Genomic DNA, 27552 nt, shown 5'->3' with positions numbered 1-27552 from the left:
CCTCCACGGACTGCCTCTTTATATTCTCAGGTGTAATGAAATCTTAATGCTAAAACGTCGCTAGAGGCTCGCGAGACCTAAAGCCCTATATCTCGTGAGCACCCGTAAAACGTCGCGTCATGACATATATGGCTAATACATCGCCATGCCTGGCTCACCGGCAAACTCAGCGAACACCAAAAATATTCTTAATTTCCCAAATCTCCCAAAAGCTTCATTTCGTTGCACTTACTAGGATCTTTTTTTATTGTCTTCAAGGTACGAGTCGTAGGTAGGGGCGTCGTTGAGGTAGTCGTAGTCGTAGTCGTAGTCGTAGTCGTAGTCGTAGTCGTAGTCGTAGTAGTCGTAGTTTCGGTGGAGGGCACAGGTTCAGGTGAAGGCTTAAATGGGGTCTGAGTCGTAGCCGGATATGGGGGTGGAGGCGCAGTTGATGTAGTCTTAAATGGGGTGTGAGTCGTAGCCAGAATTATGAGTGGAGGAGCAGTACTCTTAAGCGTTGTCGTAGTACGGAATGTATCTCCAGGTTCAGTAGTGTCTGGTTCAGTTTCGGTGTCCGTCCAGTGGTTTGTAGAGGTAGGAAACCTGAAACGCCTCGGGGGCGTCGCCCAGAAGTCCTCGATGCTGAGTTCTTCCTCTTGATCAGTCGGGAAAAGGGCCACGTCGTCATCTCCATAGTTGTTATCTGGAACGGCACCAAAATGGTGGTCTTGCCTTCAATTTCAGTGTTTACGAGAACAACCTCAAGTTCTTACAGACATGTGGCAACAACGCAGGGGCGCTCGGGTTAATGCACAATTGGAATAAATTGTTTGCCGTTAGCGCAAAACAATACAAACATTGGTGGATTCGGCATGCATGGAAGCTAAAAACAATGTGACCAGCTTAGCGCAAAGCCAGCGTCCCTATTGAAAGCCTCCATTAAACGGAGGTGGTTTGCAAGCATTCCACCATTGCCCGTCTGTCACGAACAAGCATAAAAAAGCTTCATCTTATGTAGCACGTTCGTTCAAACAGAAGTCCATAAAAAGCATTGCATGGGCATGCGGAAAACACTGTGAAAAGAAAGAAGTCAACCGGTTAAAGTGGCGTGATTTTGGCTAGTGGAGCCCGGATATTTGTTGGAAGAAGAGCCTTGAGGGGCTCAACTACGAACTCAGTGAAGTTCAATTCGCCAACAATGCCCTCCCATACACAATTCAACAAATGTGCTTCAAGGTGTCCAAAGAATTTATTTCATATTATGTTATAATATAATTAATCGATTTTTAGTATTTACACATTTCCATCCTTATTACTCGATTTTCCTTTCCATTTACCACCATATTTCAGCAACAATTTGTCACCTGTCGGAGAGCCTCTCCACTACAAAGCTGGTAAAGCTTGGTGTTTTTGCTTTTTCGCGAATCCGCCCAATTTAATTTGTGACGGATATGCACCCGTTACTAGTTCTTTTTGTCATGCCTTTTGCTCGCCTGCATTACTTACTTTAAGGTCCTTCAAACCTGAATTTATTTGTGGACATGGTTTAAGAACTGGTGGCTATTCCTGGCGACTGTGTAAAAACAGTATAATAACTAATCTATGCCAATAAAAAGAAGTAAGCGGCTGACTGACAAGCCAAAACGGCTACGTCTACGAGCTTGAAAATTCCAGAGTTCATTTCCTTCATTGCGTAAAGGCTACGTGAACAGGGATCTTTCGAAATTCCACCCCTACGACACAAAAATGGGTGAAAGGTGTTCTCACAAATTGAGGATTGTCTTGCTCATACTTTTCGATATTGAAGTGGTTCTTACTGATGCATGCAGTTTGTGATAACCTCTAAAAATAAGTATTCTAGTTTTGCCCTTAGCAACATACCTGGAGCGAATCTGCATTTTGGAGCAAGATGGGCTTTTTTGTTAATTATACTCAATTCCCTTATTTATAATAAATGAAACTCATATAAATGCACAACCAAAAATAACACTTTTTCCTTGTGATGCCGCTAAAAGGGCAAAAAGGATTTTTTCAATATGCCCCCCTCAGGTCCAAAGAGGACTGACAGGTGATGAGAACACCCAGCAAAACTGCTGGATCTAAAAAGTCTCAAATTTTGGGACAACGTTTTATTCTAGTGCAGGAACACCATGTTGCTCATTTCAAAACCAATACCCCTAACAGAGTGAAATCCCTAAAATGTCTTTTTTGTACAAGACTTGCTTCTTTATCACAGACCCGTTGAGGTATCGAACATATTTGTGTGAATGTTGGTAACAACACAAATGCCTAAAAACTCTTTTACAATACTTTCCTAAAACAGCCAGCTAGTAAGGAGGGTCAGGAGTTTTGGCAAATTATGTCTTACTACTGTTTGTTCAATGAATATGCAGTCCCCTTATAATAAAATTTATCTTTGCGTACAAAAGCTTCCTAGTCTGTTGTCCAAAAACTAATGTCGGGTCTTTTTCGTCGCAATTGTGTTTTACACTTATCGCGCCGTGGAATTAAGTCCAATGTCCCGCGTCCACACGGCGCACATCATCCATTGGGGCTTTGTGCAACCATGTGCAACCACACGCATCCCGTCGGAACCAGTGTTTTTTATTATGCTAATGTGACTCACAGGGGTTCATCACGTGCTGCTATAACACCTTCCAGGGGTATGTAGTTGTTTTAGTACACTTAAGGCACAATATGCTTTGGAGTAGGTAACATAAAACGAGTTGTTTCCCTCAACCACACCCCTTCGGTAGGAGCCCACATGAAGCTAGCGTTCCTGTGTCCAACTTCGCAGTGAGCTCGCTAATAACGCCCCGTAAGAAATAATTCAGCTTTCTTGCCGTGTGTTGTTATTACTATCGTGGTCAACCCAAAAATCGCCGTGTACAACCGCTAGTCCAAGATATGGCCAAAGCTTTACTTTGGGGGGGGGGGGGCGATGGTGCATGCTGTAGTGCGTGCATAAAATATTCATCTTAATCATCATCATAAGCCTACTCAGGTACACTGCACGACAAAGGCCTCTCCCATTGACCTCCAAGCGCTCCTCTACTACGCCGCTCGAGTCCACAATACACTCCTGAAGTTCCGTAGTTCATCCCTCCATTGCCTTATTGCCTAACGGTTGTCGGTTAGTCTGACTACATGGCCATCCCAAGTTCATTTCTTCTTTTTATTGAGCTATGATATCGTCTATTCTAGTTTGTTCTCTGATCCAGGTAGCATGTTTGTTGTCCTTAGGTTATTCGTTCCATTTCCCGTTGAGACATCCTGAGATTCCATTCTAGATTTCCAGTAAGGCCCTACGTTTCAGCTCTGTATGTCCTCACCGGCCGCATGCACTAGTTGTAGATTTTCTGTTGAGCGACAGAGGTAGCTTACTTTTCATTATTGTGAGTGCCTTCCGAGTGCTCCCCAACCTATAGCTATTCTGCGCCTCATATTTCTCGCGTGCTTAGGGTCAGCACTTGCCACCTGTACGCGGAAGTTGTATTCTTTTATTTCTTCTGGCGTTTATTTTCTTAATGCGTATTTCTGATTACCTTAAATTTATTCATTTTTATTTTTAATCCCAGGGCCATGCTTACTGATTGAAGTTAGTCAAGCATTACTTACAGCTGATATGCACTTTCACTCAGCAATACTATGTCGTCCACAACCCTCAAATGGCTTAAGTATTCTCCGTTTTCCCTTAAGCCTACGTTTTCCCAGTCAAGCTTTCTAGCTATTGTCCTGTCTACTTCTTTTTAGGTCCCTCTCCATTTTTCACTGGTAAAATGGTTCTTTCTAAACCCGCCGTCCAGACATGCTGTGACGAGTTCTAGAGAGACGGTATTGCCTTGTCTTACTCCCTTTCGTACCAGGAATTAATAGCCTTGCTAGTGGAGGGTCATCCTCCACAGCTTGTCAAGGGTTATCAAAAAATTCAGCGGCTGCGTTTATCCTTTTTAAGCTTACTCGTCTCTCCTTTTTGAACAGGCAATAAACCTAATTGTGGTTCGGACTGCCATTCGCATGCTGTTCTCTGCACTCTTTTCTGAGAAGAATGGGTCTTTATTGGTCACATGCAGCGATACTACCTCACGTTTGTGCATCCCTTAGTTTTCCGGAAATTAATTTTCTCCATTTCTCACTGGTTTTACGCTCACTTTTTCATAATTTTTGTTCAAGTGCTTTTGTTCCTTTTTCACTCACTTTACCGCACCGTACACCCGCCTAGGGTTTTTGGGAGTATTCATTCATTTTGGGGCTTGCCCTTAACAAGATGACACGGACTTTAAAAACAAAATGCCCGCTCTGTCTGCTGCCATCGCAAACTTTTCTGTTCATGTTTACCTAAGACCGCTTTACTTCGGCCCGTCTTGCAGGTGCCGCTTCGTCTGAGTTATCTGCCGCCTTCACAAAGACCCCTTCTATTGTTTCGCTATAGGAGATATGTTGGATATTGTTTTTCTCCTTAACCCGTAAATTTTATTCGACGTCCGGTTTCATCAGCAGCCTTGTATGTTGTGTAAACACTTTCTCATTTTCTTTGTACATTGCTTCTGTTGGCAAACTCCTGCAGACTTGCAATGGCACTGCTTCAGGAACCGCGCGTGGAATGTGCCTCTGCTGTCTAATGGTTGGCCAGCGTGGTTGTTCAAATTCGGGGGGTACATCTGTTCTCTCCCACCGCACTGGCTGCACATCACGCAGTTAGTGCAGCAGCTGCAGCGATGAGGTGGGCGCACTAGCCTTGAACACGCCTAGCGAAGCGGACCGCGCGACCTGCACTTTGTGCACTCCAAAATATCCTCCCCATGGTTCTATTACCCATAATGTGGTTTCCACGTGATCCTCGAAGCTTGTCGGTTACCGTGCTACCACTCTCCATGGCATCGATGACGATTATCGACCCTTATTGGGGTTTAATCCCCGCCAACGCTTTGGACATGAGTGCCCTGAATCCCCATATAGTGGGCAGTTAACCATCGCGGTGCGCGAAAACTGTAGTTGGATAATGAGGGCGCTCGTGTTTTGCCGGTAATAAAAGTTTTCGTCGCTTCTTTGTATGCTCTCTTAAAAACGTCAGACCTCGCAATACAACTTGTTTTAGAGTAATTATTATTTTTACTTAGTGACCCCTTTCTCGAACTGGTTCGGGAAGTTATTTCTCTGAGGATGAACTGGACGGGAACATAAGCAAGCCATCCTGGCGCAACCGAGCCGGAATTGTTTCCGGTTCAACACCTGCTTCAAAGGTTTCTAGTTGTACCGGCCCCTGTAACCCATACACGATGCTTTTGTGGCTTTTGTTTCTCTTCATTTAACTTCTTCATTTTATTCTTTGGAAGCAGTGTTGTGCGGAACGGCGTTCCTGGTAGTAGTTCCTTTTGTGAGGAACGGAGGAACGTCACCGTTCTATTAAGAGTGAGTGGAACTGTAACGGTAACTCGTTACGTTGAAGTTACGGCGGAGGGAACGACAAAGGGACGTTCCCTCACTAGGATTTCGCTGTTTTTGATCCCCAGGCTTTACGGCTCTGAAGTTAGAACAGAAAGCCACAGGCCGATAATATATTTATATTCCTATAAGCTGCCCAAATTGCCCGCCCTTCCGCAGAATGTGCTTCCTCTAAGGTCAAAGGCAGAAGAATAACCACGCAGCGGGCCGCAGCCTGTCGGGCAGACTGCACCGAGTCCGCACGGCCTTGTCTTTACGTCGGCTTCAGATGCTCATGAGACATGCTTCGGCACCCCTGTTATTCGTCTTCTGCCGCGACCTCGTCTTTTGTGCATAAGAGTGGAACGCGAAAGCCGAGCAGGAGAAGATGTGACTGTACCGTGTTCATCGCACACGCATTATCTACAGTACAGGCAGCCGTGCCACCCGAAGAGGCCGTAAAAGGCTTCTCTGGTGTCTGTCAATGGACACCCGGGTCGCCGGCGTTGCGCTGAAGGCGTGTAAAAACAAGGCGTCAAGTTTTGAACCTCAGATTCTTGAAATACTGCCTCTGCCGGCCAAAGCGATGCGCGAGCTATCGGATCTCATGCGCAACAGCATGAGATCCTGAGGGCTGCAAGCCCAATCTGACCTTGGACCGAAGTCCGTGCCGCCCTACGGAACGGACATGGCGCTCGAGCGTGCCACCATAAACTTTCTCCCGCACGGAGCGGATTATCGGCTTCGTGGTGTGCCCATGACCAGGTTTGCTTTGACGATTGGTTTTCAAATTTTGCTTGGGAGTTATTGCGCCCCTTTTCTTGTGCATCATAGCAGTGCCACGACTATGGTGTATTGTTACGGACCGCTTCCGACCAGTACTTCAGCCGGGCACCGATAGCGAGGCGAGTAGCGTATACCCACGTAGAATTGCTACCCGTGTCGGATTTTGCGGGACCGTCCCTACTTTTCATACAACGTTCCCAGTCCCGCGCTCTACCTGTAGGGAGAGCTATATGTCCGGGATTTGTTCCGGACCACTTAGGCAGGATTTTTTTGTGATCCAAAGCACGGTCAACAAGGCACTTCCCGCTTCGGAACAAAAACTTAGCGCCAAACTGTCCAGGCAGAGCTTCAGACAAAGCTGAAACTCCACGTGAGGTGCGACAACATTGACGAGTACATTCTCCAGCAAGACCAACTGCTGCGAGCAGCATGTAGCCAGATGAAGTACCACTTCAAGAGGCCGCAACAATAATGAAACAGTGAATTTTTCTGGAAGATACCGCCCTAACGACAAACTGATTTCGTTGCCTCCCTATTTTAAGGTACGCTACGCCCCCGCCCCCTTTCCCCGTCCCGACTTCATTAAAGAGTTGGTAACCTCAAGCTGGCGGCTCCTGCTGTGCGCAGAGTTCATCCGTTCCGACAAAGAGAAGCCGGACGACAAACTTAAAAACTGTAGCATAAAGGTACAGCAGACAACGTCTGCGGTAAAAAGGAGAGCATGAACTCTCAATGCGGCAGAGTAACACTCTGAGGCTCAGTTGTTGACGCACCTGCTCCGATGCTCACGCGAGCGAGAATTTGTGGAGCAAACCACAATATTCAAAGTTATGTGCATCGCACCACAGAGTGTTTTAATTGCCGCTAAACAAAATATACACAAAACCACCACTGTCCGTGGAGAGCGCGGGTTGTATGCTAACACACGCCTATGAGCGCATGCGGAGACAGTCTTCTAAGCCTGATAGGCTGAATCAACTTATCCTCAAGTACAACACGGTAGAACACTAAAAGCTTACATGGAAATACTCTTCAACATTTCCTACCAAGTGTTCACAAAAAAACGGGTTCGCCTGTCCGACACGAACGTAGAGATGCAACTCTAGCTGCGTTTAAACAAGAGAATCTACTAAGTTGAAAATATGCATTCTGGGCATTCTTTTTTCACTCATACTGTTATATTGAATCAGCATTCATCAAACGCCTATGCATTGTACCTTTCGATGCGGTTTCTTGTGCAAGACATTTATGTCCGTGCATGTGAGTAACTTTCTTTCTGCACATCTGAAGCGCAGTATCCTGACTGCGCATTTAAACACCCACGTGAAAAGTACCATATGTGTTGCACTTGTAATGGACGAGCCCCATACTTGCAATTAACGTCAATGGACTATGTCCGGTTCTGTATCAAAACACTCGTTTAAGAGCTTTTCTGCTTAACAGGAGGGCAAGTTGGGCGAGTTGGTGCTGATTCATCTCGAAAACAGGCGCGGAAAGACGTAGACTAAGAAGAGAAATACACAGGACGACGCGCTTCTTAGTCTACCTCTAAGTCTATTTCTCTTCTTATTCTACGTCTTAGTCTACGTCTACGTCTATTTCTCTTCTTAGTCTACGTCTTTCCGCGCCTGTTTTCGAGATGAGCTTTTCTGTACATAATCTGCTGCTGGCGGTGTCCATGCTCATATAATATACGTAGTCCGATGTGAGTGGTAAATTTCTCACTTCATTTTCTTAACCATTATCCGGCAGCATATTTTATTTTAAACAATCAAATGTAACGGTAATTCGAAGTGTAACTGGAACGCATCCCTTTCTCAGTATAGGAACTTTTAACGGGAACTCGCTTCAAAATTGCAAAGGAACGAGGAACGAGCTTTCGTTCCTATTCTAGAGGAACGTGCCCGACACTGTTTGGAAGGTAGCCGTGACAGTGCGCAATGAACATGTTTGCTACCACGTTCCAGCATCTGGTTATGTTCGAAATGATTTGCACGCTTTCAAATCTCGACAAGGGCTTTCAGTATTCGCTGAAGTCTTACCTTCGGAACTGAAGGAAATGTGGAGGACAACTAGGAACACAGCCACCAGGACCACAAAGATGACAAGCATTAGCGGGATTACGAACGCGTCTTGCTCCTCACTGCAATGAGATGAATGACAGGAATATAAATTTGGCCAGAAAACTGTCGGGGCAAAAGCGTAACGAGTGAAAGTTTTAATCATCCAATACGAGCTCGTAATACCACACTTTTATGTGCCACTACTCTTCTTCACCGAGGCAGCATTTAACTTTGCTTGTCTAAAGCTTCCTTGCTACATGAATCGCATACACCTATGATGAAACGCCTGCAAGGCGTTTGACAAGCAAATTATGTCGTCTTTTCGAATACGCTGCTGGTGACGCATGGTACTTTCTTGCAGGTAGCCGTAATAAAAATACATAACACATATATCAATGTTTACACCAATCATATTGCTGCGAACCATGCATTGAGTTTGGTTATTTATGTTTTGTTTTTGATGACCGGCTGCGCCCGGCTTGGTTAGAATCTTTGTTATCCGTGAGCCAGGTGAAGCGCGTGTTCCATTCTTTATGCCGCACTTGTTATCTGCTTTGATAGGGAGAATTCTTCCAAACTAACGGCACCGTACTATAATAATCTTCTTCGATGTACAGTGTTCTGGATGCAGTTCCGCGCTTCGAGAAACACCCGCGCCGAGATTTAAATGCCGCATTAAATACTGGCCTGCGCACGTCACTTTGTTGACTGCTGCTTCGCCGCCTGTGTTTTTAGGGGAGCGCAAGTTAGCTCCAATAAACTTGCTTTACCTTCAAGCCAACTGCGTCATCTTCGGCTTCGTGACATCTGGTGCGGTGCTGGGTACATGCACCCTAAATCCTCTTGTCGTTAAACAAGCCCAACTCGCGCCAGCCCCCGAAAGCAAGGCCTAAAGCTGGCGTTTAGAAAACTGCGGATAAATTAAAGGCGGAAGATGTCACAACTGCTGCAGCTAGTCATCCCGTTGTACTGCAGCAGCTCCGGGAGGAACCATCATTACACGGGTCACCTACGGAAAATCCTGCGGAACGGCTAGACCATCTCGAGAGGGTCCGAACGTTTACCCGATGGATATGACGACGGAACACGCAGGCAAGTGTTTTTTTTTTCATTGAAGACTCCGTACGCATTTCGTTCGAGAACCACAAACTTGCACTAACGACCTGGGAGTTATCCAAGACCTAACTTTCGAAAACGTTCACGACTCTGGTACGCAAGGGACGGGCCGTGCAGCTTCTGCAGACACGAACGCCGCATCCAAATAAACGCGTGCTAGTGTTCGTTGAGGAGTTAAAGCGACTTTTTAGTTGTGCGGACCCAGAAATGAGCGAAGAAAAGACACTAAGGTTTCTTATGCTGCGGGTTAAGCAAAAGCTCTTCGCATGCCTTGTCCGCAACACCCCGAAATATGTTGCCGAATTCGCATGTGGGGTGGCCGAGTTGGAGAAGACGCCTGAAATACGAACGAGGCAGTACAGCCGCCCAATCAATGCTCTGGTTTCCGAGACAATCGGTGCCGGGGTTATAAGCTCCGACACATTACGCGAGACCCTCCGTGCAGTGGTGAATGAAGGAGGAGCTTTAAAAAACTTTCCATCGACGTCACAACCTCAAGTTGCCCCCCTGACCGACGTGATCCGCAAATAAGTTCAACATGCTTTGGTGACTTCTACGTCATCCCAAGAACCCAGCTAGCCCCAAGCTATGACCTACTCCGCGGCTCTTCCTCGACCCGGCCACCTTTAACTCGTCGTAAAGAGGTTCCGTCATACCGCCGCCCACTAGCGCCAGCCGACCCACCGTAGTCCAACACCAGCTGCCTAGAAAGACTGGCGTATGGCGAACCACCGATAATCGATCGCTCTCTTACCACTGCGGAGAGGCCGACCACATCTACCGTCGCTGCCCCTACAAGAGGCTAAGTTTGCGAGGGTTCTCCGTCGACGCACCATGCCCTCGACTCGGCCAGCGCCCTACTGAAATCGAAGATTACCTGTGCAACTCCAACCGATGTCCAGCGCGCTTCAACCGTTCGCCGTCACTCCACCCATACCTATCGCCAAGCTGTCGAACCAATGCACACTTCACGTGTGGGAGTTCCCCAAGCCCACGTAGGTGAAACTAACAGCAGCAACTTCTGGATCTAAAGTTGCCCGACGGCCGAAAAATGAGACCCTCCAACGACGCAACGATTCGCCGAAGACCATGACCTACGACATGCCATTGGCGCGATCACCAGATCTAACCCTTTTTTGACTCCCGAGGACGACTACAGCAACACGGAGCGTCGCGTACCAGACATGACCGACAATCCCGCTGAAAAGACGACAACGATGACGCGCCCAAGCCGAGATACGACACCCCGACGCACCCGGACCTCGAGGAAGGCGGCGTCAGACGTCCAGTTGTCCATAGACGGATTTGTTGTAGTGGCCCTCGTAGACACGGGCGCTGACTACTATGTATTGAGCAAATCATTTGCGTCTAAGATGAAGAAAGTTACGACCAGATGGCACGGTCCACACATTCGCACAGCAGGAGGTCATCTCGTAACGCCAAGTGGCACATGCACGTCGCTAGCCACCAAAGACTGTACCACGTATCCCGCTTCGTTCGTCATTTTCCCAAACTGCCCCTGCGACGTAATTCTTGGAATATACTTTTTGACAGATAACGCTGCAAAAATAGATCTGCCGACCAAGTCGATAACTTCTTCCTTCGATCACTCCATGACGCTGGAACCGAAACACCGTGCTGCTGCACGGATCGCCGATGACCACGTCAACCTGCCACTCCACCCAAGCGTCATGATCACTGTCTACAGCGAAGGTGGGCTCCTGACTTTGAACCTATCATAGAGAGTGACCAAAGGTTGCTTCTTGACTGCGGTGACTCCATCGCAAGAGGCGCTACAGGTATTAGCAAGGCATATCCAACGTTCTAGTCAATAATTTCACAGAAGAGTACCAACATTTAACAAGGGCGCTGCAATTGTGTTCCTCAGAAACGCAAGAAGCAAGTGGCGTGATCGCGGTCGCCGACTTTGAACGCGCACCTGAACATGTATGCAAGCTTCTGGGTCCCTTGCACGTGAACCCGGCGCTACCGCAAGAGAAACGGAACAAATTATTCGCTTTCATGCGTCGCTACAGCGAGTGTATTTCGTCGAACTCAAAATTACGTCAGACACCTCTAGCGAAGGATGGAGCCAGACCTACCAGACAGTCACTGTACTGTGTGCTCTCCCACGAGCGCGAAGCCATTCGAACACACGTTGAAGACCTGCTCAGCGACGTCATTATTCAGCCATCGAAAAACCCGTGGGCTGCGCGGGTCGTGCTCGTGAAGAAAAAAGACGGAACATTAACGTTTCGCATTTACTACCGGCGAAAGTGCACGAGAGAGACCGAGACAAGACTTCATTCTTAACACCGGATGGCCTTTACGAGTTCAAGGTGATGCTGTTCTGACTGTACACGGCACCAGCAACGTTCCATAGAGTCATGGACACCTTGCTAGCTGGCCTAAAGTGGCACACTTGTCTTGTATACCTCGACGACGTTTTGATATACGCTCGAACGTTCGACGAACACCTTCCAAGGTTGCAGCATGTACTCGAGACTATTCGCTCGTCGGGGCTAACTCTAAAGCTTGAAAACTGCCGCTTCGCGTACGAGGAACTCACGTTTTTTGGGCCATGTCGTCAACGCCGCGGGAGACCCGCCTGACCTGGCGAGAACTTACGCCATAGCGAACTTCCCAAGGCCGAAATACAAGGACGACGTCGAAGATTTCTCGGCCTGCGCGCATACTACCGACGCTTCGTCACGAAAGTCGCACGCATTGCAGAGCCACTCACGCGCTTGACGAAAGACTACACCTCTTTCAGCTGGGAAACCGCCCAAGAAATATCAATCTGCGAGCTGCAAAAGCGCCTGCAATACCCACCATTGCTCGCTCATTAGCACGAAAGCGCGGAAACAGAAATGCACACGAACGCTAGTGATGTAGGCATGGGTGCCGTTCTCGTCCAAAAGCAAAGCGGTTGCGAGAAAGTAATATCTGACGCTAGCCGTGGTCTCTCGGAGGAAGAGAAGAACTAGACAGCCTCTAAGAAAGAGTGCCTCGCAATTATATGGGCCATTTCGAAATTTCGCCCATACGTGTAAGGTAGACCATTGAAGGTTGTGACAAACCACCAAGTGCTCCGTTGGCTCACCAATTTGAAGCACCGCTCTGGCCGCCTTGGGTGGTGAAGCTTGCGCCTGCAAGAGTTCGACGTTATAATCGTCTATAAATGCGGGAGAAAACACTCCGAGGCCGGCTGTCTCTCCCATGCCCCCTTCGATGCACCACCGCAAGACTCTGATGAAGACAGTGCATTCTTCGGAGTCGTGACGGAGAGTGACCTAGCCGCCCAGCAGTGTGTCGACCCCGACTTATAGGTAATGGATCGCCTACCTCGAAGCACGCAACGTAGCCGTGCCTAGGTTGTTCAAACGGAACTTACCAGCATTCAGCATGGAAAACTCCGTTCTCGTGATGAAGAATTTCAGCCGCGGAACGTGAACGAATTATCTTCTTGTCATCCTCGCAGACCTTCGCGACGAAATTTTGGCAGCGTGTCATGACAACCCGTCTTCCGGACATCTCGGAACAGCTTGCACTATTGGAAAAAATCAAGTAATACTGGCCCCGCCATACATACCACGTCACCCACTACGTCCGGAGCTGCCGTAACTGCCAGCGATAAAAACCGCTGCCGGCGAGACACGCCGGACTTCTGCAGTTGATCGCTGCCCCATCGAGGCCCTTTCAACAAATTGTAATGGATCTTCTGGGCCTGTTCCCTACGTCGCGATTCGAGAACAACTGGATTGTCGTATCGACAGACTACATGACGGACAATGCAGAGAACGCTGCTCTTGCGAGGGGAACTGCGCAAGAAGTCGCCAAATTCTTTATAAACCAAGTTGTGCTGTGACATGGAGCCCCTGAAGTCCTAATCACGGACCGCGGAACAGCCATCACTGCGGAGCTTAAGCAAGGAATCTAACGCGGCAGCAAGACGGATCACCGAAGAACGACGGCGTACCACACCGAAACGAAAGGACCAATGAAACGTCTGAAGAAGACGATCGCGAATATGCTGTCTATGTACGTGGACGTTGAACATAAGGCCTGCGACGTAGTCCTTCCGTGTGTCACGTTTGAGTAAAACACGGCTACCCAGGAAACTACGCAGATGACACCGTTCGAGCTTGTCTACCGAAGACAACCGACTACTATGCTTGACGCTATGCTTCCCCACGTAGAAGACGGCGACCTCGACCTTCGCGTCCAGAGATACCATCAGCGTGCGGAGGAGGCAAGCCAGCTCTATCGAGTTCGCACAACGGACCAGCAGCTGGTGTATGCCGGACGCTCCAACCTCCGACCCCGAAACGCCGAGTACCGCCCAGGGGATTCTGAGTGGGTTTGGACTCCCATCTGACGCTGTGGACTCAGTGAGAAGCTTTTAGCCTTCTATTGCAGACCCTACTGGATTCTACAACGTTTTGGCCAACTTACCTACGAGGTGATCCACGATGGTGATTCCGAAACATCACAAGGAACGCAGCATGTAGTCGTCAACGTGGTTCGCCTGAAACCTTACTCCGCAAGATAACAGAGTTTCTTTTTTTTGTTGTTTGTTCGAACTGCCTTTTATTTTAGCATCGGGTCGATGCACTCTTAGAGGGGGGCTTTAATGCCGCGAACCAAGCATTTGGTTTGTTCGTTTATGCTTTTGCCCAACGGCTGTGCCGTGCTGTGTTATCTGTGCTATTACTGGGAGAAGAGAAACACGCGTTCCATTTTTTATGCCGCACGTGTTATCTCCTTTGATAGGGAAAGTGTAACGAATAACGTCACCAGCCAAGAAATATCTTCTTTTATCTGCAGTGTTCTGGAGGCAATTCGACGGTTCGAGAAACACTCGCGTTGAGAGATAAATGCCCGTAGAGCCGAAGCCGCGGTATTCGATTAGCCGACCATCGCCTGCGCGCGTCACTCTTTTGACTGCTGCTTTGCCGCCTGTGTTGTTAGGGGTGCACAATTTCGCTTCAATGAACTTATTTTTCCTTCAGCAAAACAGTGTCATCTTTTACGTCCGTGAGAATACGCTGATATATCCAGAAGAACGCAGCCACCGAGGATAATGCCATGAAAGTTATGTTCAAATGAAAGGATTCGGCCGGATTGGTAGGGCTAGAACTATCTTATTTCCAGAAGACTGAGCAAGCACCTAAGGTTTACACAAACACTTATCGACGTAAAAAACCATGCTCTCAAATTTCCAATCCTGATACCATTACCGTAGCAAGATTTAGCAGTGCTCCAGTCTCACGAAAATGGTTGGATTCACTCGTATTTAAAAAGGGCAGCGAAATGTATAAACATATGAGGGTTCGGGCGCTATTAGGGACGCGGATGGGTTGCATTGGCAATGTTGCTTTACATGTCACTGAGGCCACAAGGCCTATGCCACAGCTGAGGCCACACGGCTGAGGCCACAGTGCTGACAGGGTGCCTTTATCTACTATTATCCCCAGAAACGTATATTTAAACACAGGTAACAGTACACCACAACCACATTCATTACTACTTCGTATCTATTGCATTACATAAGTGGTCGTTCACATTGTCATTACTAAGCTGGTAACCCCGATATATTCTTCTTAAAGGAGGCAGTCACCCTTAGTGCAGATCCTTGGAAACTAAATGATTTGTGTTCATATGCACTTATCTCAGACCCTCCCTTCGTTGCTTAGTTTATGCGTGGTTTTATATGTTCTTCAAAAACCTATCCATGTCTCCTCCAGTTCGCCGGTTTTGTTTTTCACGTCTACGGAGTGTCCACGTTTGTCTGATGATGAAGCAAGGCACCTTGCAAAAACGCCTGACCGACACAAGCACACATACACCTTCAGGGCTGTCACATTAGCGTGTTTTGGTGTATAGATCGGTGAGGCCTTAGAACAGTAACCTGGACGTCTGACCCGGACTCGCTTTAAACAAGTAACATTGGAAGCGTCATAGAAGCGAATCAGTTGCACTCTCAAGTGGTCCAGATTCCCCAAAACAAGTTGATGTATGGAGCCTAGAATTGTTGCGGCGTTGTAAACAACCACGAAAAATTGCGAAGTGGAATAGACGAACTTCGGGATAATGTGAAATTAAAAGCATTCACTACTCTACTACTACTACTCTACTACTCTACGTCTACTCGCAAGCTAGAACAACTAACATTGGCGTACCCGAAGATTCCATATTGGGGCCACTACTTTTTTGTGATACATTAATGATTTACCGAATTGCCTTGCCTCTTCAAAATGTCTATTACATGCAGACGATACCACTCTCTACAACTATGACAGTACTGCTTTATCACTGACGTCTAAACTAAATGTAGATCTTCGTAACGTGTTACAGTGGTGTAATCTTAATAAGTTAAAAATTAATGATTCTAAAACAAAGTTCGTTGTTTTCCATTCCCACCAAAGGCCCATAGCATCCACATCATCTGTTACCATTGACAATCACCTAATTTTCTCTAGTGAATACTCCTCATTTTTAGGCGTCCTACTTGACTCCAACTTGAAGTATCATCATTATATTGCTAACGTAAAGAGAAAAATTGCTTACGGCATGCGCATCCTGATTAAAGCAAGATCTTTCTTCAGTCATTCCACGCTAATATCACTATATTATTCATTTATTCATCCACATATTACATACTGCATCTCATGCAGGGGCAATAAATACGACACTCATCTTAACCCATTACAAATAATACAAAATCAAGCTATTCGAATGATCTCATAAAGCACGCATAGCGCGAATGCTCATTCATTGCTTTGTTCAAATAATATTTTATCTGTTTCCAAACTGGTGAGTTATAACCTAGGTATTTTTTTGTTTAAGGTGCTTCGCAATGAGTTTCCGTGTTTCTCTTTTTTGGCCGCTAGTTTTGTTAATACTAACAACCCTAGGTTTGCTTTTAAGCACAATTTCATTTTACCGAAAGTAAAAACTAACTACGGCAAACAGACAGTGCACTTCTCGGCTATATGTCTATGGAATTCTATGCCACCCGCCATTAAGTCTTCTAACACATTCCACAAATTCAAAAAAGAATTAAAGTGCTACCTGATGTCCCTGCCTCAGACGCAACCAAGATTGTTCCTGATGCTTTGTTTTTCAGTGTTTTTGTTTTCTAAGTTGATTGTGTATAGTTATTGCTACCATGTAATTTACTTATTGACTCTGCTTTACATCATTCTTGTACACATCCCTCTTTTCATTTGCTGCTATTGTTCAGTGTATTTTAATTTAATCCGTGCAGGAGGTCCCGCTACAGTCTTTGACCTTGGGACCTCCTTCTGTATATAACCCCCATGTATCATTTTGAGATATTAATTGATTGATTGATTGATTGATTGATTGATTGATTGATTGATTGATTGATTGATTGATTGATTTGTGTCCACTTGCTAAACGTGTCGCTTCATTATCGGAATCGTTATCAATTTTCATTTTTTATTACTCCAGGGTACCAACCCGACTAAGAGTCGCGGGCCAAGTGGTTGCGTCATTCGCCCTGTTAACCCTTCGAAGACGGCACTCGTCACCCAATGCAAAGTGCCTGACTCCAAGCCGTGTAATTGCCATTCATCGACAGTCACAACGACAGTCACAAACATCCCGGGCTGGACCCGTATAATTTCTCCACTTCGGATCCAGGACAGCCGCTACATAATCACTTCCTGTATAGCGTCAGTATAGCTACTTGTGCCCCCTGCTAAGGCAAGCGTGTATTCAAGGAGACAGCTTCTCAAAGAAGTTATCGTAGAAACTAAACCGGATTACGCCAACTTCGTAAAAAGTATAGCCAACTCTAAAACAGGAATCGCGCAAAGCAGAAATAACGGCTATTTAGCTCGGAGATATTGTACTATACAGTACTATATTGATACTGTACTATACTATATTCGGAGATATTGTACTATATTGATACCGTACTATACTGTACTCGGAGATATTGTACTGTATTCTACTCTGCATGATAGTACTACTCAACACCTGCCCTGGCGTGATCCACGATCTGAAAGAGAACATCACCCTCGCTGGCTCTATTGTACTATATTGTACTCTACATGATAGTACCACTCAACACCTGCTTTAGCGTGATCCACGGTCTGGAAGAGAACATCACCCTCGCAGGCCCTACAAGACTTCGGAAAGCCGACCCCCCGCTCTTCCTTCAATTCGGCTCATAGGTCACACCACATCTGTACTCCTTGCGCTCAATGGCATCCGTATTCCCTACAACGTCCGAATGGGCTGTGAACTTCACGGCGGTCGACCGGAGCCCCACAGCTGCTCAGATTTGTCGGGTATGTGGCTATGTCACACATTGTCAAGACACCTTGCTTTCTCAGAACCACCGAAGTAGCCCCGCTGCATCGCCGTCATCTCCTTCCTCCACCACAACTGTCACCCAACGTGGAAACTATGCCAGTAACCACATTGCATAGCCAGCAAGTCGTCAGAAGAGTAAGCCGAAACGGGTGATTTCCCCTCTTGAGTCTGAAACCCGAAAGACTGCATGGCAGAACACCCGTCAATACAAGGCGCCCACAAGCACCGCGGCCTGCCGGAGGTGCGCCGGTGTAATATCGCAGCGCAAACTCCCACAGACAAGCAGTTTTCCACCAAACAAGCTCACCATCCAGTCCTCTCGACAACTTCTCAACAACGTCCCTTTGCTGAAGCTGTCCTCTTCTTCCCACCAAAACCAACAACCCCTTCAGACACTACTCACCAATGCCCCAACCTTCAAAATATCCTTGGAGATCTCCAAGAAAAAGCTGCCAACAGCAAGCGCCTCTGTTTCTTGGGGGCAGTTGCAGCTGCAAGTCGACAGCTCCCCGATAACCGTCTTTCCCCATCGAGCATACCGCGGCGCTCCTTGGAGAGCACAACCGGTCACGAATCATCCACCTCATTGAACGACCTCTGGAAGAGGCCATCGGTGATTTCGAACGTAAGGTCACAATATCCCTGGAAGCCATCCCGAACCTGAGCGAAGTGCTTACCGCCCGGACCACAAGCCTTGAGAATACTCTCGCCAAGAACTCATCCTCCCCAATGTGGTAATGCAAGATTGCCAAAGCCAAACCTTACGATAATCATCCAGGTACTGCCTTAGTCAGCACCGCACCCAATGATGATTTCTAACTTCCCGGGCCTGACTATGTATCGATACAATTACCAATCCTTAAAAAACAAGAAAGTGCACTTGGGATTCCACATCATCCCGGCCGCTTACAGCATTCTTATTCTTTAAGACGGCTGCACTCCTTCCTCTAGAAATCGCGGGTACACGCACTGCACCTAATACTTCCTGCATAGCACTGGAAAGCTGAAGGCACAGCAGGTTCCTGCCGCAGTGCTCCCACTTTGAGGAAGCAATCCACTGCTGTTATTCCAAATGCAAACAACACACCTATCAACCCACGTCAAGTAATCTACATTCTTGAGTATGGCACCAAGCAGACAGTGCACCAAAATACTTTCTGCTCGGCGACTATACCGCCACTAACACTCTTGGGGATACACCCAGCCTACGAAAAATCGGTGGCCTTTGACTCGGTAGAGAAGGATGACAAGCCAAGCTGGGAGCAGTGGAGGGTGTGCGAGAAAGGTAGCATGTTTGTAACTTCCGATTGCCTATGCTTCATAGCTAATTAGCTGAATGAAATTTAGGAGGACTACAGTTTTATTTTAAGTCACCAAAATGGAGCAGTCCATTTTTCTTTCACGTCGTTGGCATCTTACTGTCTCTGCTACGCACCGACTTAAACAACTCCACAAAGGAGGAACGCAGTCAGCCTGCATCGGGACGTGAGACACCCATATTGAAATCTCCTCCAGCAGAACTTAACCCCAAAACTTAACCCCAAGTACCTTTGGAGACGTAAACACAAAAGACGCCGTAGCTGTTGTGCGTTTTGCTACGGTGGGTTCTCCTATTTATAATTTATATACAGTAACCCCTCGTCATAACGAAGTCAGCGGGACGACGAAAAATTTTGTTATAAGCGGTATTTCGGTATAAGCAAACACTCGAAAAAAGATAAAGTAGTTGAGGTTTAATTGCCCGACGACTGCAAGGAATCAAAACACAACGTATTCAGTGAAGCAAAGCTTTATTCAGGTGCAAAAAAGGCAGCTAGCTTTGGCTGTTTCAAGTTATTGCCGGGCCCGAGCATCCCTTGCTCCAATTTTATCAAGCATTGCATGAGGTTGTGGTCGCGATCACAAAAGTGGCAGTGGTTGTGGCCAATGTACAGGGGATGCGTGCGGACGTCACGGAACGCTACGCGAGTTTCGTGCTGGAAAGCGCCGCAAATGCCGTTCTTGAGTCTGAGGTTGCGTTTGTTGCGCTCAAAAAACGATTAACTGCTCATTTTGAGTGCACAGCGCAACCATGAAAACTGACCGCGTTTGCACTAGTGTTTTTGCATGATCTCTGGGAATTTGTTTCCGAGGTGTGCAGCAGTGAAGCTTGCAAACCAAGAGTTTTTCGGCGCCCCGTTGTCGACGACACTGCTAATTCTACGGTTCGAGTGTGGGTGTTGGCGCAGCGTCGCGTCCACGTCATTCACCAATGTTTAGGAACAAAATTCAATGACCCTATCAAGCATTCGTACCGTTTGTGTGAAGCGGAATGGCGCGAATCGAGCATGACCGGCTCGAGAAAATCGCCGGGGAAAGACCAGCTTGCGTTGACCCGACATGTTGGAAGCATGACTCGCGGCTGGGTCGCCGTCGCTCGGTCACGCCTCCTCCCGCAACTTCGCTCTAAACGGGTCAAGCTCTTCGTGCACTTCGAGTAATGCCGCCTAAAATGCATGCGGTTGGGTTGAGACCAGAAGAAAATTCGAATAAAGGGATATTTCGAGTAAAGCGATTTTGTTATAACGAGGGAGTACTGTATTTTCGCTATTGTCTCCCGTCGATATTGCAAGTGGGCACGTTGCTCTTCATCCGGCACCGACTTGCAGCTCTTCAATGAGGTTGAATTTGAGGCGGCCGCAGCGGCAGCTGCACGCTCTGGGCAAGCGGATTTCCTTTTTTCTCGCCCTTACTCACGCTGCAGTGCGCACCAACGCTCCTTCAATCCCACTGCTCTTCCTCCGAGGAAACTGAGCGTCCGTCCCATAGCGAAGTAAAAGGGCAACCGCTGATAAGGGCGCTAGCACCGTCATCAGCTGATTGCCCAGCTTTCGAAAGGGACATTGGTGGTGGCAAGGGGTACAAAACTTCCTTAAACGGCGATGGCGGTGGCAAGAAGTAGCGTTGATCGATTGATTGATCATGGGGTTTAACGAGTCGGCGCTACAAAGGTGATGAGGCGCGCCGTAGTGGAGAGCTCCGGAATAATTTTGACCACCTGGCGATCTTTAACCTGCGCCGAAGACGTCTTTTTTGATTTTCGCCTCCCTCAGAAAAGCGGCTTCCGCTGCCGGAAATCGAACCGGCCTCCTTGGACTCCGCAGCATAATGCCTTAGCGGGATTCACACGACGGAGAAACCCTCTCACGGAGGCGGACGGATATGTGACGTCAACAGCACATGACCGGATTATCCGGCCTGGCGGCGCATCCACACGTGCGGAGCTACGCGGAGTGATTAGCACACGACAGCGCCGAGGAACAGGTTCCATTCCCCGCCGAGGGCCACCGCCGTCGAGCGAAAACATGCGGAGGCATTTTCTTTCGCGGAGCCACCGCCGGCTATCCCCATCGAGGGGCAGAGCCTAAAACCGGTCACGTGAGCGGATCCCGCGGGCCAAAAAGAGAAGGTTTCTCCGTCGTGTGAATCCCGCTTTAGCCACGGAGCCACCGTGGTTGGTGGAAAGGACGAGTAGTGAAGTGGTGCCTTCTAAACTTACTTTACCTGAATGTGAACTGGCGGGATAGACAATTAGAACTTCGCTGTAACAAATAATCCTTGTTTCCCTTATGCACCCTATCCTGCCTATGGAAATGCATACTATAGTGGGCGTTTTGTTGTAGCTAGATTTTTCTAAACAAACTAATATTAGCAACCTTAGCACAATACCGAAGTAACTACTAATCAGCACTACTTATAATTCCTTAGCTACCGAGGACCACCCTCCCGTGAATCGAGTTAGTGATAGCGCCAGACTCTGCTTTCTCTAGGATGCGTGAGCAACTCTATCAGAACGGCAGTGAATCACATATCACTCTGGTGGCGTCCGTGCACTACACCGAAAGACAAGAATGCCGAGCGTTATCAGAACAAAGAGAATGAATACATTTACTTACTCGAGAACGTTTTCTGCAAACGAACATGTGAAGTGAAAACAAACAAGACTTTTTACTAAATTAAAATTCCTAAGTAATTATTGGCAACCGCTGGTACACTGTCGATCCCTGACAAGCGGACTATTTCTTATTGGTCTGTGCAAACGAGCGAAATGCGGTTGATACGTGTTCAAAAAGTGGTCGGATTTTAAGATGAGTAATAGGGTGGATTTGCAACTGTAATCATATTTTAGCTTCGTTATTTTAGTAGAATACTAAACTTTCGTGTTCGGACTTCAACGTTATGAGAAATTAAATAACCACAACGCCCAGGAATAAAAACAAGAGCTTAAGGACTGGTTAAACAAGGTTACGTCGAATTGAATAAGATTAATAGTATTACTGTTGCCAACGAAACTACGCTCTCAACCACCATATCACCAAAACAGTCTTTAACGTCCCACTACAAAGTTTTTGCAGTTGCCCTGACATCTCCCCATATTAAATAAATTGGGCCCATCTCCCCGCGAGGGGGACTCCAGTAAATGCGTCGCATAGGGGGTGGGTGTATTGCATTAACGTTTAGTGTTTGGGGAGCTGGTGGTAGTGAATGCGTTGTATCAGCAGCTTCTTGACGTAGTTTGAATGAGTCAAGATTATAAGGCGCGTTCGTAGCCTTTCATTCTGTGTTGGTTTTGTGGCGCAGTGGGAAGAGCACCATGTACCTCGCGTTCCGCCCACAGGTAGTGAATGCGTGGTATCTGCAGCTTCTTGACGTAGTTTGAATGAGTCAAGGATATAAGGCGCGTTCGTAGCCCTCCATTTTGTCGGTTTTGTGGCGCAGTGGGTAGAGCACCATGTACCTTGCGTTCCGCCCGCAGGGTCGTGGGATCGAAACCAGGTGCCGGTGTGTATTATTTTTTTTATATAGTGTGGGGGGAGGGGTGCGGACTACGATGGACAACTAGAACGGGTGACATCGTGAGTTAAAGAAATAGTCTGCATTTAAAACAAGGGGACTTCAACTTGGATACGTTTATGAGCTAATAATGTGTGATGTGCAGACCTGGACAGGCTATATCATGTGAGTGAACCTTTAGTGGATCAGGGACGAAAGTGCGCTGCTTGATATGGTATTTCAGCTCCTAATACAGTTCCACTTTGCCGAAAATCACCTCGGTTCATACAATCTCTCAAATTAAAAAGCGGCTATCCCGTTTATTATCGCAGCACACATTAGCGATACATTTCTAGTTCTGTGCTCTCTTTTCAGTTCAAGCTTTGAGATCCGGTGACGATAGCAGACAAACCCATAACCGCAGACAAACAGGGTTGATAGGACCTTGCTGCCAGTGCTTTGTCCTTTCGCATTTTTACAATCGTTCTCTTAAGGGGCTTTATTTTCTGTTAACTTGAGTTCTGCCCTTATCAAACTCCTAATTGCTGGTGAACTGACATTAATTAGTTTGTACGCAATATTGTCTATAGGTACGTGGGCAAGGACAGAATGAGGCGGTAAAACTCCAAGAGATAGGGATTTCCCCCTTTTGACCCGCTCATTATATCTTCCCATGCACGACTTATTAGAAACAAAAGGTCATAATCCAAAATGTTGGATTTCGTTCAAGAGTATTTAATTTCAGTGGGGTAATGAAAGGGGCCATACAGACAAAACACAAGTGTGGTTCATTCGAAAGGTTGCCTCGCGAAAATCATACTGACACCACTTTTGTTGTAGACTTCGCTCAAATAAGCGATATAATTATGTAAAACGGGAATGGCCATGCGGCCCACTAACTCTATTCAAGACCTGAACCAGTGATGTCATTTGTGCCCAGCTGAGCGATTGGCTGAGGCCGGCAAAAGCAAACGCAAATTAGGCATGGCTTATAAGCTTGTCGAGCAAGCTGTTGGCGCCTAAATATAATGCATAATCATTACACAGCAGCAAGAATGCCGCGGTAAACAATGAATGTTACGTAAATACACGTAAGCATAGAAGTACCCATGCGCAGTGCTGTGGGCACTGGGCGCACTATGCTTGTTTTAGCTGCACAGCATGCTGCCGCTTTAGAATTGTCTGAGACGACACTGGCCGATTGGCGCAAGCGGCGTTGTCTTACTTGGATACCCCATGTTTCACGAAACGATTACTTTCTGCAGTACTAAAAACAATCCAAGTGCAATTGCCGATAAAAAAAAAGCAACGGCGAACAACGGCCCGCGGATGAGTATTGTAGCGCCATCTGGGACGTCTGACGACAAGCAAGGCTGCAGAGCCGTGGCTTCCGCGATTTCCTGCCGGCGGCGCGCCGTTGCTCCGGCCGCCCCATTCGGCGCGGAAGCAAGGGGAGCGATGTAATTTTGCTAACTCCGACACACGCCGCGAGGCGGCGCCGTTAGCCTAAGGTTGAAGCGAAGCTCGTCTGGCCGACGCTGCCTGCGCTTTGAGTTGTAAATCAGCCTTCGTTGTCGCGTCTTCGTGCTAGAAAACTCTCAATATGTGGTCTATGTATTTTGGCTCGATCCTACAGGTACAAAGTTGTTTAACGTACGTTGTTTAACACCCACGATTGCCTTTGCACGCAGCTTTAGTGGTCGTTTGCTCGAAAGGCGAATGCCGAGAAGGGTTCTGTCATCTCGGGCAGAGTGAATGCCAGCGTGCGTAATTCTTTTTTCGCTGTTACATCATTTTCGCGCGATACCGCTGCGCGAAAATATGCTTTTTTTTTTCTTTTAAGTTGTTTCGAACGCTCTGGGTATCCGTTGTGTGTGTGTGTGTGTGTGTGTGTGTGTGTGTGTGTGTGTGTGTGTGTGTGTGTGTGTGTGTGTGTGTGTGTGTGTGTGTGTGTGTGTGTGTGTGTGTGTGTGTGTGTGTGTGTGTGTGTGTGTGTGTGTGTGTGTGTGTGTGTGTGTGTGTGCGTGTGCTTGTGTGTGTGTGTGTGCGCGCGCGTGTGCGTGTGTGTGTACGTGCGTGCGCGAAAACAGCGTAATACCGATAAGCTCTCGTGTATTGTTTAAAGGCAGGCGACTACGATAGTCAAATAATCTGTTAGGCTTCCACGGGTACGAATCAATCATATTTTTGCGTTTACCTACTTGCCTTTACCTACTTGCAGTACCTACTGCAATCACGCTACCAAATTATTTGCAGTGAGTGAAAAAGTCATGATATTCCGCGATGCCTTTCATATCGCTATCGACTCTACATATGTATTTTTTCGAAAGACTGTTTCTGAATGTCTAGATTTGCTCATTTGTTGCCATGACATATTAAGGGCATTATTTTTTTCGGTGAGCAGTTGAGCTGATCACTAATATCTGTATGCACAACATCGGCTGTAAGTCGTTCGGGATATTAGTGAATAAACACATCGAGTGGAGAACTATACCAATCGTAACTCGGGTAAAGATTTTTATTACATTACTTAGACCACGTCCATTTATGGTAGACTGGAAGTCTCTCTGTACATTTGTATATGCAAGCATGCACCAGCACGTTTTCGCCTATTGCGGAAGAAATACCGATAGCCATTTGGACAGTATACGCTTCAGATGCTGAAGTATACGACGTCTCTGTTAATAGTGTCGCGGTAAAAGTTACGCCAAACGTTTCAAGTAGTGTTGCAAAGTAATCTACTTTATCTGTCAAAGACCGCACGTTTAAAGGAGCAAAAAGGGAACGACTTAGTGGGTATTTTCGTGTTTATTAATGGTTGGATTTCGGTCGGTTGAATTCCCATAATTTGGTTCTTGCTTGGAACGCACGGAATATGCGTTCCGTGCGTTTCAAACAACATGTACGAGATTTTTAGAAACAAAACCAGAAAACGTGTTGTGTTTTGGAACCATGCGTGACTACAAAAAAGAATACGGCTGTGCAATGAATTCACTTATGCATCACCCCGGGCATAGTCTACGTCGAAAATTCAAAGCACCAGTAACTACCCTAATGGCACCAGTAACTACTTCTTTCACCTGCATTGGTGTGCGGTAACTTTTTTATTAAACGTCACACACAGGCTGCGAAGGCCGAGTTTTCGTCCTCTGCACCCGCCCACGCCAGGGAAAACGACCTTAGGCTACGCGCGCCGCGGTGCGGCGGAAAACGGCGAAACAGCCTCTTCGGAATTACGCTCTCTCCGGGCGATTGGAACGGCCGGAGCAACGGCGCGCCGCCGGTAGCCGATCGCGGAGGCCACGGCAGAGCCATGGCCGGAGTCGAGGAGCGTCAGGCGCTCACTTTCTGCGCGCTCGCCGCTCCTCCAGTCCGGCCGTGGCAGAGCTGAATGACGCTGTGGAAGTTCTTTTGCATACGGCATCTATGACTTTTGTACTGACGCCATGAAAACACACGATTTGGCGGGGGAAGCAAAATTTTAACCTAGATTGAATATTTTCTCTGTGAATACAGCATCATTTGCTACCGGACAATCGCTGGAGGAACATTAAATCTTTCGAATAAAAAAACGTGCATTTTGTCTGCACGGCTCCTTGAAGGGGCCATGCAGACAAAATACATGTTCGCCCGGCAGACAAAAGCACCTTCTCTTTGCTGGCAACTGTCCTTGCGAGAAAGAGGACATCATAGCCATTTTGCAATGTCGGCACGCTATTTCGTCAACTTTCATTGCAGCTGACGTTGACGGCACCTGCAGGAACTACTCGTAATCCTTTGGAATACTAGCATTGCCTTCGATAAAGGGACGTGATCTTTCTAGCAATGATTCTTGGAAAGTGAAGAAAATATTTCGCCAATAACATTATCGCACAAGGGCCCCTGAGCTGTCATGCGGATGCCCCGGCGCTTAACCAGTAGCATGTCTTTTACGCGGTATGCGACCACTTAGCGCCTAGCAGTTTCACAACGCATGTAATCGGCAACATGCCGCTGTTTAATCACTGCACAATGAGAGAATAAATATACATCCGAAAGAGTACAATCACGTATTGTATTTGGTGATAATCTTGCTCCGTCAGAAAGGCATACTCAAATACGTAAAGGCTTCAAAGCCTAATTTTGAGATTTTAAGCGTACAGCTCCTCGTTGGTTGCACGACATCTGCCCCTACGGCGCCGGCAGTCTATTCCATGAGGATATCGCTATATGAAGTCACTCACCAAGTAATATTCAGAGTTCGCTTGATTATTTTATTGGCAAGGAATAAGCCACTCATGCGATAATTTTCTTGTGCTCCATAACGTCCGGCCTTAGAAATTTGTTTGTGCGAATCCAACTGGTGCCCTCAAAGGCGAAATGACGTCCTATCACTGGAAATGAAATATGTGTCTTACACGTATATTTCTGAACCTTATTTCGGTTCTGCATGTCTAACAAAAAACTTTCGTAACACCGCAACTGGATAACATAAGCTAACTTTGTCCTGTGATTACTCACAGCAAACTTACCAAAGGTCATGTCACTAGGGCCGAAAACTAAAAGAAACGTGAAGATAGCACACATGGCGATTTATTTTCAGAATGGGCACGTGCTCAGCCTGTTTCTTTAATTTTCAGCAAAAAACAAGGTTTGCGCTTTTCTTACGAATACTTGGCCGATGATGTGAGCTCGTGGCACCTATTTAAAATACAAAGAAGAAAAAAGCGTCGGAGAAAATTTTAACAATGTATTTTGCAATCGTTTTAGCACAATGTGTAACATTTAAAAAATGGCGCCCATCACGGCTTTGAAGGTGGTTGGAAAGCTAAGCTTTAAACGACAACCACATCAATTGCCCATGCGACGTCACTTGAATTCACACACGTGGCTCTACAAAGATATTCTGCGAGCCGTTACCTGGCATTCGCGAAGCCGGTGTCCCGTACGCAGCAGCGCCGCCGCCGTTGTAGCCCAGCCATGCGTCTGTATAAAAAAAACGCAGAGGAGCCTCTTTCGAAGAGTGAGACTACGGAACCTAGCCATC

At 47.1% G+C, this 27552-nt stretch overlaps 1 long non-coding RNA gene across 1 annotated transcript; it reads right to left on the bottom strand.

Annotated features, from left to right (window-relative positions):
- Window positions 1–240: 240 nt before the first annotated feature.
- On the bottom strand, window positions 241–27547 carry LOC144180635 (uncharacterized). Its single transcript, XR_013324483.1, has 3 exons — window positions 27426–27547; window positions 8232–8332; window positions 241–682 (listed from the first exon to the last, which is right to left on the bottom strand). It is a non-coding gene; the product is annotated as an uncharacterized LOC144180635 (long non-coding RNA).
- Window positions 27548–27552: the final 5 nt, after the last annotated feature.

This window comes from Haemaphysalis longicornis, unplaced genomic scaffold (assembly GCF_048455015.1).
Source record: "Haemaphysalis longicornis isolate Haplotype H1 unplaced genomic scaffold, Haemaphysalis longicornis Haplotype H1 scaffold_4, whole genome shotgun sequence".
NCBI lineage: Eukaryota > Metazoa > Arthropoda > Arachnida > Ixodida > Ixodidae > Haemaphysalis > Haemaphysalis longicornis.
This window is presented reverse-complemented; position numbering and strand designations above follow the sequence as displayed.